This window comes from Panthera pardus, unplaced genomic scaffold (genome assembly GCF_024362965.1).
Source record: "Panthera pardus isolate Hobbes unplaced genomic scaffold, ASM2436296v1 HiC_scaffold_8, whole genome shotgun sequence".
NCBI classification, from domain to species: Eukaryota; Metazoa; Chordata; class Mammalia; order Carnivora; family Felidae; genus Panthera; species Panthera pardus.
Window position 1 is genome coordinate 38,451,001 of NW_026527013.1, and position 19,583 is coordinate 38,470,583.

Here is a 19,583-nt window from a genome sequence, read left to right on the forward strand (position 1 = left end):
TTTTTGTTTTTCTTTAAGCACCAGTAAATAGAGTACCTTCTTTTCCTCTAAGATCTCTGAGCTGCTCTCTAGCTGTCTGATCTCGGCAAAGCAACACCACCATCCCAACCAAGTTCAGGACCGGTGAAATAGAGCTATCAGAATTCATTGACCCTAAAGGCAGTCTTGCTGATAGACACCAGCCCGAATTAGCTCTTCCTTAAGAAATTTAGAATATAAGGTCAATCCAGCATTTCTAAACTTTAATCTTTAGAACCTAGGGTCCAGATTTTTGGTATATTTGCCTAAGTGTCTGTACTCTTTTATTTTTCTTTAAATCGCTCATTATTTTTGTTAGGCAGCTCACAACTGTCATCTATCACCAGGAATAGAAGTCTGAGCAGTTTTCCCCATTGCATTTTGGTGTCAGGGTCAACAAGGAAAAGCCCAACACATTTAGGTACCAGATGGACCAATGCTTTGCTCCCATCGAGAAAAGGCAGAGCACAATCAGTTTCTGTCAGGGGCACTGGTCCCCTGTAGCCAGTGAGACCCTTCTGGTAACAACAGAGAGTAGCTGGCCTAGATGCACTCCTCTCGCCTCATAGGATGAAGGACCACATCCCAGTCCTGCCTGAAATCAGGAGAGCAGTGGCGTTAGCCAGGTGCCATTCACACACCCTCTTCGCCAGAACAAAAGCATACCCCTGAGTCTGAAACGAGGAAAGAAGTTACCACACAAAGTGGTAAGCCCCGCCCTGGCTTGGAGGACTCCTTACACCTCTTGGTAAGGATGCATTCCAGGTCCAAGCTCCATTCTTATGTGACTGAGTGGGGGTCAAAAGACGGCTTGCACAAGCCTTCCTTTCTCAACAATTGTTACTGAAATCCAGCTTTTAAAAGAAAACTTTTGGGGGGCACCCGAGTGCTTCCGTCGGTTAAGCGTCCGGCTTCAGCTCAGGTCATGATCTCACAGTTCATGAGTTCCAGTCCCACGTGGGGCTCTTTGCTGACAGCTGGGAGCTTGGACCCTGCTTCGGGTTCTGTGTCTCCTTCTCTCTCTCTCTCCCCGTCACCTGGTCAGGCTCTGTCTCTCTATCAAGAATAAATAAACCTTTAAAAAAAATTTTAAGAAAACGCTTTGATTTTATTATAAATTAAAACTAGTATCAACTGTCATAAACAGAAGGTAACCTTAAAAATAAATGTGATAAAAAATGGCACGTGGTACCAAAATCTTATCACTGCCTGTGAAGGGAGTTCAGTCTTGTTTTTCCTCTCAAATAATAAGCATTCTTTTTTTGTTTGTTTGTTTGTTTTTAAATTTTTTTTAACGTTTATTTATTTTTGAGACAGAGAGAGACAGAGCATGAACAGGGGAGGGTCAGAGAGAGGGAGACACAGAATCTGAAACAGGCTCCAGGCTCTGAGCTGTCAGCACAGAGCCCGACGCGGGGCTCGAACTCACGGACCGCGAGATCATGACCTGAGCCGAAGTCGGCCGCTTAACTGACTGAGCCACCCAGGCGCCCCATCAAATAATAAGCATTCTTAAGCCATTCCAGCACCAAACGATGATGTTCTTTTTGACTTGATGAGAAAATCTGGATGAGATTTGCAATGGGAATATAATTTTCTTGTTGAGTCTCAAATGTATTCAGTATCGTGTCCTGTAACGCCTTACATGGTCTTGGCTTTAAGACCAGGAGTTTGTGCCCTGCTCTTTAGGAAGCGTGACTCTTGCTCAGTCTACTTATTTTAATGGTGGGGAGACAGACATCTGACAAGGAAAGTACCGTGTCAAGTGATAGCACTCACAATAGCTAATCTAAATCAAGGGTATACAGGCCAGATACTCCCAAGTGCTCGGCACATATCAAGTCTTTAACCACCGGTTCATGAGCATAGCATCATCCCCCTTCTGCAGACGAGGCTCAGAGACATCGCATTCCTGGCCTGAGTTCCCACTCTTAGTAAGGGACAAGGTTAGACCGACCCGAGCTTCCAAAGCCAGCAGCCAGTCTCTTCCTATCTGATGCCTACAGTCTTCATCTTTTCATGTCCCTGGGTTTGACGAGAAGTGAAAAAAAATTCTGCTTTTTGTTCCAATTATAGAACTTTATATTGGGTCTCCTGTTCAATAATAATTTTTGTGTATTTTTATCTTCTGTTAGAAAAAAAAAAATGACCACTGGGTTTCTAGACAGAAACATAGATGATGAAATTTTAATCCACGGTACAGAGGTATTGAATTCTGATAAACACATATCAAAGTGAACTGCATTGTGTTTTTATTTTCATCTAGTTGACTCATTTGTGTCCTTTTTTTTAAAGGGGGCATCTATTAATAAGCCTGGTCTAAGATTGTACCGCAAGCAAACTTTTTTACAAGTGTAATCTTTCTGAAATAGCAATGAGAGGAGCAGCAGGGGAGGCCAGATAAATAAAAGCCATCTTTCTTCTGAGCAGAGAAACTTTGCTTTTCTTTCCACTCAGCTGCTTACTTCTGTATAGTAACAGACTGAAGAAGATCATGTTGCAAAATTTGGCATCTACAGAGTTTATATTTTTCAGAATATTTAATAAAAGGCCACCAAATGCTAAAATAATTATCCATTTCCTGTATGTGTGCAAGTTTTTCCCATTGCTAAAAATTCTTAATTAAAAAATTAATTAAATGGGTTTCTCTAATTAAGAAGCAACTGTAGACCTTGCAGTCATTGAACAAGGAAAAACTTTTATTTCCTTCATGGTTGTCTTAATAGCCCTCCCAGGAAGGGTAATTCTGGTGGACATATGAAGACCTTCCTCTCCTTCCATTGCTTCCATTAACTCTTTTGGGTAATCCTTTATGTTCCCCAACCATTTTGCCAACCCATTTGACTTTTTTTTTTTTTTTACAGTGGAATCGCCTCGATATATAATATAATGGCCTCTAGACATTTCATTTAACCCTCTTAAATTTATATGACGTTGCTTCATAAAGAGTGAAACAAAGTATGAAAGAGAAAAGGAACAACTTTAAAAATGTCACTACTTTGCTTACCATCCGCTCAATATGCTTCTCTCCGAGCCCGAACATTCGATGAGAAACACGAATCTGTTCTTCCATTTGCAGGTTTCAGTTCTTCTGTGCTTTTCATGGGCATCATCCTCCTCCCACAATGAGTGTGACTTAGTGTTTTATTATTTATATTTTAATAATATGTACCATATACACTGACTTTAGATTCTATTTCTTATGTCAGATCAAGCTCTATATGCAGACTCAAACACTTTCACAGGTAGGTAAAGATATATGTGTGTGGGTTATAAGCTTCTCTTTGTCTCCATAAGGTATTACTCGGTGTCTTCCTTTCATATCAATTCTCCCGTGCAGCTCTGTAGGCCAAATCCATTGTCTAGACACTCTTCTTTCTTTCCTCAAACCCTACCTGCCTCACCAATGGCAGCTTACCTCCTCTCTCAAGCTTGCAGGGGCTCTAATGAGTTGCCTCATGAAACACGGGTACATGGGAAGCTTCAACTTACAATTTGTTATTTGGTTCCTTCCACCCCACAGCGTTATATTCTTAAGAAACAGTAAAAGCTATACTCTTCATATGCTGTTGGTTAGAGGAAGAGGTGACTGTATGTTGGTAGTTCCTTAATGCACTGAGGTTCTTCTAGTGAAATGTCGAAGTCATACCAGCCTCAGGTGCGGTCTCAGCTTTAGCGGGGTCCCTAGGAGAGCCCTGGAGAATATACTATTCCTCAGAGTTCATTCTGCCTCAAGGCAAGGGAGCTGGGCTCTCCTAGTCCCATAGGAAGTGGTCACTGGCCTCATGCTGCCCGCAGGAAGATAGAAAGTTCCAGGGACCACTGGCTTTCTGAACACAGCGTAGAAGCATCTCCAATAACCCCAGGGCAGTTCTCTGAGGAAAGTTGCAAGTGGGAGTCTTTGGAAGAAAAGCTCATACAGGCAGAGAAGTGAACATGGAGAACTAGTAAGAAAAATTGAGGTAGCTAGGCCGAGTTCCAGGGTCTGCTACAGGAAATATGTAGGACTACTAAACACATAGAACTTTCTAAAGAAGACATGAAAAGCATGAGTCATAAAGAAAAATATCGTAAATCTGCCTACATCAAAAAGAAAAAAAAAAGGAGGGAAGGAGGGAAGGAAGGGAAGAAAGAGTTCTGAAGAACAAAAGTAAGAATATAATCAGACATTAAAAAAATATTGGAATTTTAAGTTGGTTTCAATTTTCTTTCTTCTGATGATCAGGAACAAGAGTGAGACAGAATCAAGTATGGCACTGTTTCCTTGCTTGGGAGCCTCAGTGAATGGTGATGGAAACTGAGACCCACAGAGGAGGGTGATGAACGTAGCTGCAAATACACAAGTCTTAGTGCACATGGACACCCAGCCAGATGGTCCCATTAGGACCATAGATTTATTCATAAATTTCTTCACAAGACACTTTTCATAGTAGCTCATCTATGCGAAGTACTGTGCTACAATGTCAAGAATACATAAATAAATAAAATAAAAGTTATCCTTGAGGGGCTTACCCTTTATTAAGGGAATATAGATATTCAGACCTTCTATTCAGTCCTTCGATGAACCCATATGCCAACGTGTTATACATTGCTCTAGGCTTTAGGCACACAGCGGTGAAAAAAAAAATAGGCAAGTTCCTGGCTCTTATTGAGTCAACCGTCTACTATGGAAAAATAGATAATAAATAATTTAAAAACACATAGCAGCCATGAGAGTGGCATGAAAAGAATAATTAAGGGTGTCTTGGAAGGACTTTATTTGTCTCTTAGAATTATGGAAGCCTCAGCCTAAAGAGGTGACATTTAAGCTAAGGCATTCATCGCAAAGATAAACTTGTTGGAGGAAGAGAAGGAAATGCATTCCAGGGAAGAATAAGGGTAAAGACTCAAAGTCTGGAAGGATCTCCGTACGGGTGAGGGACAGAGAGAAGGGCATGGGATTAGAATACATGAGGGGGAGAGAGCCATAAGATTGGTAAGGGCAACATTGGCCAGATTCAAATGTGTGTCTGGCTTTCCTCCTGAAATGAAGGATAAATCTTATACCTTCTTAAAACAGGAAAGATAACTTGCATTCAAGTAATAGGCATTGAGATTCTTCAAAGTATAGTTAATGTCGGGGTTTCTCAAATTGTGAAGAGTATTTTTTAATGCTGTGAACCAGTGCATTTATAAAATACCACAGATTTGAAATAGGAAATTGAAATAATAAGGAAATAGAAAATGCAAGCTCATTTTTAAATGGTGACACTCAACAGTCACTGTCTTATTGCTATAACGGTTTCTAAATGCTTACTCTCAATTTCTGTACTGTTTAGCTCACTGTCTGGTCATGGACCAGCACCGGACCACGGACCACACTTTGAGTAGCACTGGGTTCTGGAACTGAAGGCTTTTATCATATGTTTTATACCTGTCATTATTGACAGGCATACTCTCCTTTATTATTATTTAACAATATTTCATTAGAAAAACTAGGGAATCTCATTTCATGTCCTGATGTTGGTGGACGCGCGTGTATGTGTTTGTATGTGTGCGTGCGTGTGTGTGCGATCCTGTCGGGAATGTTATTAGGTCCTTGATTTCTTTAAAGTACAGTAATATATGAGCCCACTGTTCCCAATGTGCTTTTGGCATTATTTATGAAAAACAGTCTTTAATTACCAAGCTTAACACATTATCCTTGGTGGAGACTCAAATCTCTTTTCCAACTTTAAACTGAGCAAAAGCTTTCATCTGGCAAGGTATTGAAGCCCACTATGAAAATTTTGTGCATAGAATTATCACCAAGAGCTATTTGGCAGCTTCCCCATCTCAATGAAAAGGACTCTGTATTTTATCTTCACACAAATAACTCTCACCACCATATAAATTATTTTCTCAATTATCTTTCAACCTTTTTGCAATAAGGTTTCCTGAATAAGAACTGGAAATATCCACATCACATTCCATGTCACATTTCTTGATCCAAATTCTTTTAATTAGTTACTTAGCCCAAATCTATTTCAAGCACAACAATTTCCTGTATATCTGGAAGAGTGGTGGGAAATTTTTACCTCATCTAACCCAATCATGGACCATAACCCCATATTAATCTGGGAGACAGCCAATGCTTTTCTCTGGAGTGGTGTTACTTCTCTTTTAGCGTGCAAGATATTTTTGCATTGGAAGTGAAATTCTGTAGTTGTGAAAGAGATTTCCAGCACACATTTTCCAGTCGATCCCAAGTGAAGTGTAAGCCATCGGAGTATCTTATGGCATCCCGTCCAATCAGAGTATTGCCTCTTACATTTTTAAAGTACAGATTTGATGCTCTTGGTCGGGAGCCAAGGAAAGTGCTGGATCAGCACAGTCAATTCCAAAGGAACATCTCATTTTATTGTCTCCCTCTCTGAATCTCAGAGAACAATGGGTTAGCCACAGTCTATAATGTGGTTCAGATTGTTAAGTTATTTTCAAATCAATTGCACTCTTGAGCCAGTTTCTTTTTTCACTTCCTTGGTAGCAGGCAATCTCTCTGATGCACTTGAAAACAACTCACAGCTCCGCATGACCACCTGAACCAACAGATATCACTTAAACTTGGGCATTCTCAGGAGACGTTACTTCTTGTTGACTGTGGCCTGGAGTTTTAGTGCAAAAGCTCACGTGAAAAAAGGCCAATTGTTAGGGCTTTGCTGGAGAGAGAGATGTTTTTCCTTTGTAATCTCAGCAATAGCTTCAAATGGGACCTTTTCTGATACGCTACATGTGCGTTTCAATGAAAGGCTTGAAATGCCGTTATCTAAAAATCTGATGAAACATTTGGCTCTGTCTGAAAGAAGCACATGTTAATTGCTTATCAAAGTATCAACTTTCATTTCGCAGAATGACTGATATCTCTGTGAGTCTGTGAGGAGAAAGCACCACAGTTGATTTCAAGGGCAAGGTTTTTTACCACCTGTAAATCGAAAGGGTAGCTATCAATGGAATTCGCTGTCATTGATTCATGACTAGTTTTCTTTAGGTCCAGCATCATATTGTTTGTATGCACAACACTTTCATTTGGGGGATGAGGGCCTCTTTCGTTGGCAAAATCTGCTCTTTGCTTTTATGACCAACACAGACGTATTCACGGCTTAAAAAAAAAAAAAAATTCCGCTAAATGTGTTTCCAAAACAAACTGGTCCTTCTGATGTGTCTCAAGTGACCCCCTCAAAAAAAGAAAAAAGAAAAACGAAAAATGCCTTGGATTAACCCAAAGCAGTTTTGAATTTCTAGGAGTCTATGATCTGTTCTTCCCAAAGGTAAATTTGGGGCAGGGGTGGGGGAGATCTTGAAAACTACAACAAAAACACACCACAAATATTTAGTGTTTTTAACAGAAACTCAAAGCAGAGAGAAATAGTAGCCTGAAATAAAACAGAAGGGGGAAGAAATGCCATGAATTGCTAAACTGGAACTTTCTTACTCTTTGTCACTTTTTCTTGCCCAGGGAATCCAGGAATGGTTTCCACACCTCTGATGGGAGTGGATAAGTGAACTCTCCAACTTTCTAAGGAAATAAGAGCTGATAGGTGGCCAAGCAAACATCCTGGCCACAGGGAGGCAGGTAGCCACACGTTTAGAGACGCTGAAATAATTCCACCCACCTTTACAGTTCTCTCCATTTTAAAAGCAGTAATAAAAATGCACTGGAGACTTTCTTCCTGCAGGCAGTACCTTTCTGTGTTTCTTTTGTTGTTCAGGCTTCTCTGACTGATTACTTTTCTAAATCAACATCCCCCTCTATTTCAACGACTCTACTTACTTGAACAGCTGGGCTATTTTTAACTCCCTGCCCTTCTGATTCATCCTCTTTTATCCTCCTCTTGGTGAGAGGCCTCGGTTGCAAGTCTTCTTCCCATGCTTGTCCTCAGGTCTTCCTGCCGGACCCCTAGCCCCTGCCTCCCCTGCCATCAGGTGCTCCTCTGGGTTGGTGCCGCCGCCACCACGTTCGGCCCCCTCCCCTGCCAGTCCCCTTCCTCTCGTCCGCTTCCTACGCTTCCTACGTGCCGGGCAGGCTCTGCTCCACAATTTCATCAGGTGGCCTGGGGGTGAGGGTGAGCCAGCTGTCACTTAAATTCCCTCCCTCTCAGCCGGCCTGAAATGGAAAGTGTGATAAATGGAACCGTACGAGGCTCAATTTTGTCTGGAAATTTCAAACTTATGATGTTCGAAGAGGTTCATAAATTCCACCCCCCAGAACACAGCTCTGCTCTCCCTAATACCCAATTGCAGGTTTCAACTGAGCAGACCTCTCGACCTGTTTTTACAGCCCGAGAGATTCGGATCTTGGCATGCATCTAGTGCCTTTGCTTTGGCATGTTTTTAATCTAGTGCCCAGTTTGGGGGTGCAGCCACGGCATACATATTTGCTGATTCCTTTCCAGAGGGAGAATGTAGACAATGGACAGCATAGGTCTTCAAAGGAATTTCACTGAGAACTGCTTTTATTTTTCTCTGTTTCTCAAAGTCAGAACTGGCTTTGTTGTTGGCAAATATGTTTCTGCATGTCCTGTCCTGAAGACAAATTGTCAAGTGGAGAATCTTCAAAAGTTACTTTCGCTATCGCAAGGAGAAAAGGGCTTTTCTCCTCCAGTTCGTCCCTCATTCCTCCTTCAAGAAATACTCTTTAAAATAATATGAGAATGCAAGTCCAAATGGTAAGCAGCAAATTATCAGTTAGGCCTTTTTTTAGATAGCAAAGATCAGTAACATGAGTTGTTTTTACAAAATTTGAGATGTGGTGCAGTTAAATGTGTAAAAAGGTTAAAGAGAAATTGAAAGAACATGTCTCTTTAAATTCTGTTCATTAATGTGTAATCACACAGGCAATACAAGAAGAAATCATTTTATGCATCTCCCTTGACCATCTTTTTCAATTTAGTTACCCTCATCAGCTAGAACTATTTTTTTTCATGCTGTATATATTTACCACAATTAGATCCGATGTAGAAATAAATACACAGCTTTTGTGGTTTTATTTTTGTTTTTTGGCTTTTGTGTTTTTAAAACAAAATAGGATTATTTTATATGCTTTTTTGTACAACTTGCTTTTTCCACTCACATATATATTGGTGATCTCTCCATATCATTAGATAGAGTTGTAATTCTTTTTTAACCAGTCTGTATTATTCCATATCCTAAGCCAATGTTTTTGTGGTATTCTACTAATAACCAACATTTAAGTGATCTATAATTTTTCTATTTTTCACTTTTCAAAGAATATTTTAGTGACTAGTTCTGAATATGTGTATCAGTGATTTCTTTTTTCTCCAGGTTAGCTACCAAGAAATGGAAAAGACTAGACCTAAAGAAATGTCCATTCTTCATAGATATTGCCAACCTGTGTTCCAAATTTGTTTTACCAACCTGATATCCCTTCTTGTGGATCAGGTGTTTATTTTTGTCTTTGTTTTTGTTTGTTATCATATGGTCTCTAACTACCCTCCAAATTGAAAGACTTAGCAGCCTAAAATCAGAAACAAATGAAATAGAATTTTATACACTTACCACTTTCTTCCCACTGTTTGCAAACACATAACATGCTTTTCTGCCTATCCTACACCAAGTTCTAATGCTCACAGAACTAATTCGTATAGTGTTAAAAGAGAACATATTTTCTCAATACAAATGCTAAATTTAAAATAAAAGAGAAAAAAATACGAAAAAAGGACCGAGAATGTTTTTCTATCCTAAGTTGTTGTGCAAGAGAAATCTCCACGGGCACAGAAATATTTCATTTTAGAAAGCATTTATTTCAAAAATATTCTCCCTAACTTGAAAAAAGTGCTAACTTTTAGGACCTTCTATTCATTACGTGAATTTAAAGTGCACTTCCTAATGTGGGCGGTGTACTTGTTCAGACATTGTGAAGGAGGAGGCATTTAAACATTTTCAGGAAACAACTCACACAGAAAGCTTCAGGTATGTGAGTTAAATATGCGTGAGTTTCATACTCAGTGGGTCCAAAATATTGACCCCATTCAACATTTTGCTTTGTGTGCAATCACAATCTCGGCATTAGTTCAGTCCTCCCGTGGGTCTATGCATGACTTTTTAAAAAGTGTATTCTTTGGAGACAGAGATGCACAAAAACATTTTTTTAGACAAGCCTGCTTTTGGTAAAATAGGTTTGGAAGATGCTCTAACCCATACCTACCCCACTGTGTTAGATGTGTTAGATGTTCACGATGATATTAACATGTCAAAGGTTCCAACGTCCTGTAACATCAAAAGATTGCCCGACTTTGTTCACAAACCCTTTGTCTATGATCATCTAGTTTTCACATAACGTTTTTAACATCCTCTGGAATTGTTATTGCCAGCAATCCACTTTGACAAACACCATGTAAGTACAAATTATCAGTAGAGTTAAAGATCTGATGACCATGGGCTTCGGAGGGAATGAAAGCAAGGTGCATTAAGCTAAACAGGAAAGATATTCTAGATCCTGAGCAAGGAAGCTAATGACAAAAGCATGATATGGACTCTGGAAAACCACAGAAAGGGGACATAATTTCATTCAACAAATACTTGTTGGGTGCCCATTCATACCAAGTCCTGTTTTAGGTGCTGGGGATAAAGCAGTTATTGAAACAGATTTAAGGGGCACCTGGGTGGCTCAGTCAGTCAGGCATCTGACTCTTGATTTCAGCTCAGGTCATGATCTCAGTGTTCATGAGACCAAGCCCCATATAGGACTCTGTGTGGACCTGGCATATCCTGCCTGGGGTTCTCTCTCTCTCCCTCAACCCCTCCCTCCCTCTCTCTCTCTCTCTCTATAAATAAACATTTAAAACAATAAATAAATAAAACAAATTTAAAATTCCTTGCTCCTCCTAAAACTTTTCAAAATGCTATCTACTGAGAAGCTCAGGTTCTGAAAGTCAATAAATGGATGCATTAGATTAAACATTTCTATATATCGAGAGACCATGGAAAAGAAAACTTTTCAAGACATACACAATGAGAATATAAAGAACCCCTTAAATCAATAAGAAAATAACAAATAGCCCAATAGGAAAATGGTCAAGAGACATCAATGAAGAAACCAAAACAGACAATAAATCGGTCTGATTCTCAACCTCATAAGTTACAAGTTAAATGCAAAATCATACCACAAAGATGTTATTTCACAGCTAAAATGGCAAATATGAGGGTTTAATAAAACCATGTAAGCATATAAGAGCATTCTTACAGATCACTGGTGAGAGACTAAATTGGTATAAATACCTTAAAGATGATTTGAGTCAGCAGTGACCAATAAAAATAAAACATGAACCACAGATGTGAGTCCCAGTTTTGGGCTTTTTTGTTTTTTTTTTTAATTTTTATTTATTTTTTGAGAGAGAGAGAGAGAGAGAGAGAGAACATGAACAGGGGTGGGGCCAGTGAGAGAGGGAGACAGAATCTGAGGCAAGCTCCAGGCTCTGAGCTGTCAGCCCAGAGCCTGAAGCGGGGCTTGAACTCATGAACCGCGAGATCACGAGCTGAGCTAAAGTTGAATGCTTAACCAACTGAGCCATCCAGGTGCCCCAAGTCCCCAGTTTTCAGAAGCCACATTTTAAAAAGTTAAAAAAAAAAAAACAGGTAAAGTTCATTTTAATGATATATTTCATGTAAACCAATATATCCTAAATATTACCGTTTGATCATAAAATCAATCTAAACATTTATTGAGACGTTTTACATTCTTTATTTCACACTGTCTCTGAAATCCAGTGTGTATTTACACTTACACTACATCTCAGTTCAGACTAGCCACATTTTAAGGGTTCAGTATCCACTTGTGGTAAGTGGCTACTATACTGGACAGCACAGCCAGGTCAACATGTAGTAAAATTGATACTGTGCCCGAGAAAACCGTTGTAAACTTGCACCAGGAATTTGAAGAATATTCAGGGCAATCTTGTTACAAAGATTTAAAAAAGAAATTTTAATGGTTATTTCTTTTTTGAGAGAGAGAGACACAGACCAATGGGGGAAGGTCAGAGAGAGAAGGAGACGCAGAATCCCAAGCAGGCTCCAGGCTCTGATCTGTGAGCACAGAGCCCCAAGCAGGGCTTGAACTCACAAAGGGTGAGATCAGACCTGAGCCGAAGTCAGACGCTCCACCTACTGAGCCACTCAGGCACCCCTTGTTACAAAGATTTTAAAAACGGAAACAGTGTAAATGTCCATCAGCAAGAGAATGGGTTTATGAATTGTGGTATATTCATATCATACAATATGATAGAGCATGAAAATAAATGAGCTAGAGCCACACTTAACATAAAAATATATTGTGTGATAAAAGCAAATTGCAGAGAAGTACGTAAAGTATGATAACTATACGTATATAAAGTTCAAAACCCTCCAAAACAACATTATTTATTCCTTAAGTGTCTGCACATGTATAATAATAGCTTAACGGCATATAAGAAAATGATAAATAGCAGTCCTGCATGTTAGTGTTTATCAAGGAGGGAGAGGGAGAATGGTCTAGGGGAGGGACGCCACGGATTTGGGCTACACTGATGTTTTATTTGTTAACCTAGGTGGTATATATTCTTGTATTTGTCATATTACTCTATATACTTATTGTATGTCTAAAATAATTTAGAATGTTTGCTGAATGTCAGGAGTGAGTACAGTATTCCAATGTGTCCAATTTTCTAGTCAATGAGAATAAGCCTTATTGTCACGGATAGGGGTGGGGGGAGTTCTGTTCTCATGGTGAATAGACGTTTGGGTTCTTTTCAAAAGGAACATCCAATCTGTCTCTAATTTGCCTGCAGTGCCCCTTCTGCGGTGAAGTTTGGTTCGTGTGTGTCTAAGCAAGAGGCAACCTTACTTAGTATCACCGAGTCCAAAGCTAGATTCAGGAAAGAGAAGAGAGCACACAAACTGGAAGTGTCCATGAGCCGAGAGGTCAGCACCTGCTTTGCCTTGGGTGCATATGCAGACAGGGCTTGTTGGCGGGGAAGTCAGACAAGCATTTCGTGACTTCTTGCCTCAGTTGATGCCTCCGCAAATGACTTTCCGACCTGGGTTCTGGTTGGATGGTTCTAGCTCGGACAGAGCACCAAACACATAACCACATCTTTAACACACCATCCACGTGATTGCAAGAGTCACAACTATCAGATTGAAATCCGACAAAAAGCAAGGTGAAGGGGATGTTTGCTCAATAGTCAGCGTTTTGAAAACATACCACATTGACACGAAAAATTTTTTGAATGCCACATGTCAAATCGCCACGTCAGGCACTGCTCCAGGAGACAGGCACAGCTTCAAAGAAATTCTGACCAATCGCTAGCTAGCCGAAAGGAAATCAGTATTTTAAGAACAAAAGCAGGGGCGCCTGGGTGGCTCAGCCGGTTGAGTATCTGCCTTTGGCTCAGGTCATGATCTCGTGACTCATGACTTTGATTCCCGCATCGGACTCACTGCTTTCATTGCAGACCCCACTTCGGATCCTCTGTCCGCTTCTCTCTCTCTGCCCTCCCCATCTCACGCTCTCTCTCTCAAAAATATATTTTAAAAAAAAATCAAAACAAAAGCAAAAAGAGGGGTTTTCCCCATGGTAGGTATAGTCTTTGAAGAATACAAAGTGTTATTGCATTTGGTGAGTAACAAAGTATAATCTGTAAACTATAACCTCCCTATACAACACTACACCCTAAGGTAGCAAGCTACGTGTACATCCTATTCAATAGAATAGGTTTTGGGAGTTTACCTGATTATCAAAATCACTTGGGGCTGTTAGGGTTCAATCTTCTTCCCAGCCCCTCCCAATTCCTGGAGAATTAGAATCTCATGGGTGGGGCTCCATCTTTTATGTGGAACCCCAGGCAGCAGCTGCACCTGAGAGCTCATTAGACATGCAAAATCTCAGGTCCCACCCTGGACCTATGGAGACAGAAGGGACACTTCAACAATACCCCCGGGGTGGGTTTTGTGTGATCACTAAAGCTGGGGAAGCACGTTGACATACTTGAGTTTTGAAATTCTGAGAGTAAATAATCTAGCCGTTAAAGCCTGAGACACCATAAGTAGACTTTAACTGGAAAAAATTAAAACCCTGGAGACTAATGCTCATCATAAACAGGTTTTTCCCAGTAAATTAAGAGACTCAGGAGGCTTTGCCAGGCTCCACGAAGGTGAGTGGTATTATTATTACGTGTAATAATTTTGATCTCCGACTTACTTTTCTCCTTTTAGTAGGAAGATAAGTTAAATTAAGTGAAACTCTAGTCTTTTTCCTCTTTAACTTACCCTCACCAGAGTGCGAAAATGAACCGGTTCTCACTTTAGTATTCTCTGTTAATGACGTTACACCTACATCTCTTAGAGGGACAAAAACAATTACGAAAATAAACAGAAAATTACTCCCTGAAGATGTTTCCTCACTGACTCAAATGATTAAAAGAATTATTTTTTATACATTTTTTTTACACACACACAAAAAACCTACCTCTGACCTGATAGTTTAGGGGCACCCACAGTCATTTCTAGTTGTGATGTGGCTCTGTCCCATTACCAAATATTTTCTCTTTCTGTGTTATTTGCTCGGAATGAAATCAGAATGACTTTGTGTTCAAGGAGAAGGACTTAGATCGTCCCTTGCCACAGCTGCGGGAGCGTCCAGCTTTGGCAAGGTCCCTCCAGGAACAGGATTTATGAATTAACTGCTCCTGAAAAGCCAACAGAGGGAGCACAAACCATTGTTTTTTTTTGTGACACATAAAAATCGGCTATTAAAAATAAACTTTCCTGGTGGCATGGCATAGAGTTTTTTTAAATTAAATCTGTGTATCTAGATTTTGAAAGGTGTTTTTTGTCAGGTAATCGCTATTAAAACAAGTCGCATTTGCTTCTATAATATGTCAGAAAGAGAGTCATGATTTGGGGAAAATATTTTTATTCTGAGGAGACGTGAGCTGGCCTGATGATTTTTCTCGGCTTATCTCCTCGTATTTATGAAGTTCTAGTAAAGACCCTGAAAGTTCCCCTTGCTGATTCTGTTGCCTTTTCTTCTTCATTCCCTCCTTTCTCTCTATCAGTAATGAACTGCAGTCATACTCTACATAAGTGGAGGGAGAACAGTGGTATAATCTCATCCCTTAAAAATTTAGGTCTTAAATCTGCAAACCTCTCTTTCGTGGTCAAAGGACTCTTACTTTTCTCATACATGTAGATTTCTTTCTTTTTTTTTTTTTTTTTAATACTTATTGATTTTTGAGGTGGGGGGGTGTGTCAGGGTAGGGGCAGAAAGAGAGGGAGACATAGAATCTGAAGCAGGCTCAGTGCTCCGGCTGTTAGCCCAGAGCATGACATGGGGCTCAAATCCACGAACCGTGAGATAATGACCTCAGCTGAAGTCAGACACTTAACCGACTGAGCCACCCAGGCGCCCCGTCATGCATATCGATTTCTGTTCTAAGAAGAACCCAGAGACCCCTCAGTGTTTTTGCCTATGGACTTTTTAGGTTATTGGCTTCCCCCCAAATGGGAACTCCAAAATGAACCTTCCTGTATCTAAAGTGGATTGTTAGGGCGTCTGGATGGCTCAGGCGGTTAAGCATCCAACTCTTGATTTCAGCTCAGGTCATGATCTCAAGGTTTGTGAGTTGGAGCCCTGCATCGGGCTCTGGGCTGACAGCGTCAACGCTGTTTGGGATTCTCTCTCTCCTTCTCTCACTCTGCCCCTCCCCTGCTCACCCTCGCTCCCTCTCAAAATAAATAAGTAAACATTTTTTAAAAAGCTTAAAAAATAAAGTAGATTGTCCTATGGCTGTTGGTTTACCAGTTCTCCTTGAGTTTTCAGGGCAAACTTTGATATTCAAATCCATACAAATTCCTCTACATACTATCAACGCTTCAACAATTTTTAGCCCTTTGGTGGCTTAAGATTGTCACTTCGACAATTCTCTCCCTTCCCATAATTTTTCTACAAAGGTGGCAACCGATCATGGTTTTCCTCTAGTAAAATGTGTTCCCCTGTTTTAATAAAAATCTTCAGGGTTGAGTACTCTAAGACTGAACTCTAGAAATGATCTTTGTATTAACTATCTACTGATGAAAAAATGTCTGCGCCCCTAAGAGTCTGTAAGGAGTATAGACTTTTGCCACCACAAGAAAAGGAGGAGGGTATAATGCCTTGGCTTTATTGCTTTGGTACAGTTTTGACAATATGGAGATTACTGGCTATTCAAATAATATGTAAACCTAACTGCCAGCTGCTGTAGTCATACAAAAGTCCCCATACATAACCAGCTGTGCCTTATAAAGCGCGTTTGGTACCTTTTCCCTCACCACCACTTCCCTTTATTTTATCAGCAAGCTGTGGTTGGTTGTTTTTCCACCGTCCAAACATACCTAGCCAAATTGGAGTTTTATTTGTTAGGGTAACTCCTAGATGAGATTTTATGTATGTCCTAATCTAAAACATGAACTACAGCAACTTCCCCATCCTGTCTTGTTGGGGGGGGGGGTGTGGAGGAGGGAGGGCAATGCGTATTAGAAACTTCGGTGAGCGTTGTGGTTAGGTCCTTATGAGGAATGCAGTCATTTGAACTAGGTTGCTGGTCTGAGCTGACAAACATAACCTTTTCAACTGATTTGTAGGATACTGTGCCTTATTATTTTCCCATCTTCAATACAATCTTGTATTTGACCCCCAGGATATCAGCATTAAAGCTACCCCCATACATATGGCCGCCAGAATGCAGCAAAGGGAAATGGTTAAGTGATTTAAATTCTTTACCACTGAAAGCTTTCAGCTCATTGATGTTCAAAAATAAGTTGAGGAATCTGGCACGGACTGCTCAGCAACTAACAAATCAGTGTGCCATTCACCAATCAAACACACGAGGCCAATTTTCAGCTACATCACCTTCAGACTATTCGTGGAAGGTCCAGTTTACGAGAAAACGAACCCAGAGAGGTCCTTCTCTCCGCGGTCTTCAGGCTGCCGTTCAATTAATGCAAAGAAGTGACAACAGAAGTTCATAACGATTCCTGGTCATTGAAGCAATGTATAGAGGTGGCTGGGAGGTAAAAGAACTGGGAGAAATTGAACCTGATGGGCGGAGCCATATAAATATCCTCTGTGCTTCTTTACTATCCCCTTTCCACAAGGCAGTACCATGGCATCTGCTCCCAGACTGTTCCCATCCTGTTCAAAAACTGACCTGCATATATATTGGGCTTAATGACCAAATGTTTAAAAATTCATTGCACAAGAACAGCTGAAAGCAGTTGATTGGTTTGAACTTTATTGTATGCACCTTGCTTCCAGGACCGCAGTAAAGGGGAAGGTCAGCTGGTAAACATTTGGGCATTTAAACATAAGAGGCCCTAGATTTCCCCGTGCCTCTGTCTGTTTTCTTATCCCTTATCCCACCGCCTAAGGCCCTACTGAGGTCCTCAACCGCTGAGCTGACGTTTTGTTTGGTTCTGCCTGCCCGTCCTAACACAGAAGGGTCAGAGCAGGCCTGGAGAAGTGGTGGCCTGCTAAACCCCATCAGACTCCCACCCTGAGAAGTTCTTTCTGGAAGCATCGTCCTCACTGACTGAGGAGTCATTTCAACTGCAAGAAAATAGGTAATTTTGTTTTTCCCCCAAGTGCTGTTTCCAAGTGATTGTCATTCCTACAAAGATGAACCCTCTCCAGGAAAGTCCAAATGGTAACACGGCATTCTAGGTAGACTCCCCACAGCATTGGAATTCAGACATTTGCCCTGAATGCTTACTCGCCAAGAGCAAGGTATTGGAAAAATTTCATAGCGTCCTCCATCAAGTGGTGTTCGCAAATCATTCGCGTGAAAGAGGTTCTTGGTCAAGATTATTTGTTAAAACAGTGACTGCCTAGCACGAGAAGGTGGTCTCATGGACTCAAAGTCCAGCTTCTCATGGATTTCCTAAGCGAAGTCTACCCCAGTACAACTTGTAACTTCAGTTCTTTGTGACCACCAGCTTTTCACGTCATGCTTTCTGTTCTTTCTTTTCTGCCCCTGGGCACGCCTTTGTGCCTCTCTCCTTCGACTGACATTTGATCAATCTGATTATAGTCATTATTGACAGGAACTCACCACACACACACGCAAAATAAAGCATCAAGGCATCCGTTAAATAGAAAGTGTTGGACAAAGGTATCTGGGTGGGAGGGAAAAGGAATAAGGACTAGTGAAGAAGACGCCCTACTTCTTCCTACAGGTTCAAGCCATTTCCTCCTGTGATCTCACGGTGTTCAGCGCCCTTCATCACCCTGCTATCGCTTCAGTTAGAGAATTGGAGCCCTTTTGCTGTATTTGCGTGCCTTTGGCATATGTGTGTTTTAAACTCACGCTCCTCTTTGACTGATTTATTCCTTTCTTCTTTATAATTTTCTCTTTCTCAGTGTGTAGTCCTTTGTCATTAGAATGATAATCATAATAATAGCAGGAATGTAATTTCCCATAAAGCTAATAGTAGCTGTGTGCCCATACACACCCAGTTTATTCTTAGATTCATTTACGCTCTGACTTCATCTCATATTTAAATACAGCAGGTGTTTGTCTCATCAAGAAGTGTTTGTTGAGCCCCTTCAGGGAGCACGGGGCTGTCCCTAGGTGCCGTGGGCTTACACGGGACACAGTCAAAGAATGTGGCAGGACTCCTCCCACCCCCTGAGGTCCAGGAGTGTAAATTTTAGTTCATTTCTTCAGAGGTTCTAAGTGGCAGAACCTGGACTCGTGCTTCCTTCAAATTCCCTCAGCTGTGTTTGTTAAGGATGGACAGAAACGCGTAGTAACTTGAATTCTTGAGCGGTGTCCTGCTTTGAATACGGTGCCCGGCTTCAAAAATATAATTGAGAAATATAATTGGCTCTTTTCACAGCCATTAGATGAAAAGAATAGATGGTGATTATATAAGTAGTCTGGATTTTTTGTTGTTGTTGTTGTTGCTGAAGCTCCTTAGCCGCGTTGAAGCAGACTTTGCGCCTTGCGGTGCCTTCATGATACAGGTGGAATTCGGTAATGCAGGCAGAAGTGTGTTCCTCCAAACGGCTTATATGTGGTGATGATAATCACAATACCTTAGGTTCTTCATCATGCTTTTGAGTTTAAAATGCGCTTCCTCTTGTCCTTATTTTTAAGGGATATATTCTGATGTACGTGAGATGAAAACGAAAACGCAGTGTCTCTAATTCAAAAGAATTCATCAAAAATACAATGCAAATACGCAAAATATAAGCAATCAATAAATCTTGAAGAAAAAAGGGGGCTTCCTTATACTTCATCCTGTTGGGGCTTCTTAAAAACCCAGTGGCGTGGGTTCCAAAACATGATGTCCCTATTTTACAGATGAGGATCAGGGGAATAAAGGGAAAGCTCAAGATCCCATGGCTCATGGCTGGTTCAGTCAGGACCCAAGTTCAGTTTTTCTCATTCCAAATACAGTGCTTTCTCCCCCTTCTTTTTAACTATAGTATGTTGCTTCCTGACAACGACTTAACTGAACATTTTCAGTTACAGACTAACCTCTTAAGATCTGGATTGACAAAAAGTTTCCTTTCA